This window comes from Oratosquilla oratoria, chromosome 37 (assembly GCF_046742065.1).
Source record: "Oratosquilla oratoria isolate Oo_2021 chromosome 37, ASM4674206v1, whole genome shotgun sequence".
Lineage (NCBI taxonomy): Eukaryota > Metazoa > Arthropoda > Malacostraca > Stomatopoda > Squillidae > Oratosquilla > Oratosquilla oratoria.
Window position 1 is genome coordinate 24,292,242 of NC_134813.1, and position 3,079 is coordinate 24,295,320.

Genomic DNA, 3,079 nt, shown 5'->3' on the forward strand with positions numbered 1-3,079 from the left:
ATATGTATATATATGTATATATGTATATATACATATATATGTATATGTGCATATATATATATATACATACATATACATATACTCGTATATATACATATATATATATATATATATATGTATATATATATATATATATATATATATATATACAATATAAGAACATAAGAATGAGGGAGAGTGTAAGAGACCATATTGCTTCCACTAGGCAGTTCGATATCTATTACCATCTGTCATCTAAATTCATATAGATGTCTAACCGTTTCTTAAAAATCCGATAGTTTCAGCGCTCACTACATGGTTACTAAGTCTATTCCATTCGTTGACTACTATTAGTAAATCAGTTCTTGTTTATTTTCTTCTTAACTATAAACTAGTGCAATTTAAATATAATGAATATATATATTATATATATATATATATATATATATATAAATATATATATATATATATATACATACATGTTCACACACACACACACATATATATATATATATGTATATACATATATATATGTATATACATATATATGTTTATATAGACATGAAAATCTTAATTACTACAAAAGATATGTCGATAGAGAGGAAATCTCTGCAGGTTTTGTAAGAAGGATTAGACAAAGAGCAGCTCACACACATACAGTCCTAGTACCCACTACTAACTGGCACGCCCCTGATGGCGAACAGGGAAATTACTCCTAGATATATGGGGCACCATCATAATGACGGCGTGGACTATTGGACATCCTATACATATATAGGGCTCCACCGAATATAATGAATAAGGTGACACCAGAAACCAGTTGGCAGGGAGGCGAGATTACTGTCAAAATTACTTCATAGAAGCTGTGAATTGTATAACCAAAAGAAAACCGGGCGTTCCTGTTGGATTATCGTCTCCTAAAGGTCCAACCGCATTGCCTTGTGTGCTTACGGGTAGTATATCACCGAACTGAGTAAGCACTGTCCAAGCAGATCCAAGTCTTGAAAATTAAATAGTTTGAAGAAAATGAAGATCTATACTTACAACGTAAGAACTATCTCAGAAGGCCTCATGCTGAAGAGATTATTGGAAAAACTAAACAACATCAAGTGGGTCATCGTGGGACTGAGCGAAGTCCGAAGACCGGAAGAAAAGTTGATACAAGATGATCACCACCTGTTCTACTATAGAGGTAAGGAAAAAGAAAGCTGGTGAAGTAGGATTTTTGATAAACTGAGAGGTTGTTGGTAACGTAGTTAAAGTCATTAGTTTATCAGACAGGTTAGCTCGGATTGTGATTAGGCTGTATAAAAGGGACACTTTAAAAATACTTCAGGTTTATGCACCAACTTCACAGATTTCAGGCGTTGGGATTGAGTCCTATGATGATTTAAGTCGGGTAATGGCTCAAGAAAAAAGTACAGGTTGGTAATAGGAGACTTTAATGCTAAAGTGGAGAAGAGGGGAGATGAGTCGTTGAGAGCGTTCAGTGGGTATTTAAACTCTCTATAGAGTTTTCTCGCCTATATTGGGGTGTTAGCTACACTTCGTGGATCCTTCTCGATCTATGTTCACCTACTGACTGGCAGCCCCCTGTTTCGTTTATGCTTAGTACCAGTAGAAATGTTGACAAAGTATTTTTGATGGGAGTTGGTAGCCTTACAATTATTCTTAATTAAATCTAGTAACAGGTAGGTTTTAGAAGCTGATATTCCCTTCTAGACCCTTTGCAGGCCATGAAACAACTAATCAAGGAAACGACAAAATACAATAGTTTAGCTTTTGTAGATTACTAGAAGACCTTTGACTTGGTAGAACAAATACCAATACTAAACTCTCCACGTAAGCAGGGTACAAACGAACGGACCGTAAGGGTTCTAGAAAAGACTCATGCGAAAGGTACCGCTATGATTAGACTATATAAAGATAGAGGAAAGATCAAGATTGAGAAAGGAGTACGGCAAGGCGATGCAATTTCACCCAATTTATTCACAGCTTGTTTGGAAGAGGTTTTCAGAAGGTAAAGTTGGAAAGAGAAAGATTTGAAGATTAATGGCGAATATCTTAACCACCCAAAAATTGCGGATGACATTATTCTTATTTCAGAAAGAACAGAAGACTTGCAGATATACGGAGTGATCAAAAGAAAGTCTCAAAGTAGGTTTAATAATCAATAAGAATAAAATCAATGTAATGTTTAACATTAAAGTTCAAAGTAAAGATATAATCGATGGTAAGAGTCTTGATGAAGTTGAAGAGTATAATCATTTAGGCCAGATGGTGAAAGTGACTAAAGATCATGATAATGAAGTAAAAAGACGTATTATAATTGGTTGGAAAGTGTTTGGTATAAAATCTTGAGAGGCTCTCTACCTTTATGTTTGAAACGTAAATTTTCCAATCAATGCATTCTGCCAGCAATAATCTACGGGTGTGAGACTTGGAAACTGACGAAGGCGATGGAGACAAAGCTAAAACTGCACAGAAGAGAATGGAGAGATAAATGATGGAAATAAGGCTGAGAGACCGAAAGAGAGCAAGTTGGGTGCGAGAGCAGACTAGAGTGAAAGATATTGTGGAGGCGGTAAAAGAGAGGAAGTGGAATTGGGCAGGTAAGTTAGTGCGGGCGAGGGATGAACGATGGAGCTAGTGTATTACTGAGTGGACGCCGCGAGATGGGAAGCGTGGAAGAGAAAGACCAGACAGAAAGTGGAGACACGAGACAGAGAAATTTGCAGGAGTGACGTGGAAGAAGTTGGCGCATATATACATATACACATGTTTATTCATATCCATATATGCATGTATACAATCCATATATACATATGTACACAAATATATAAATGTACACACACATATATATATATATAGATATATATATATATATATATAATATATATATATATATATATATATATATATATATATATATATATATCTCTATATCCTTCCGATTATCTGGCTCAGAAACAAGGCAACAAGACAGAAAAACTCCACATTAAGTCCCGACAGCCATACTCGAAGGTTTCATTTCACTGAGACCCTCCCCTTGATCCGCTTAAAAGAAGTACAAAGACAAGGAAAAATTCTTTTCGGGGGG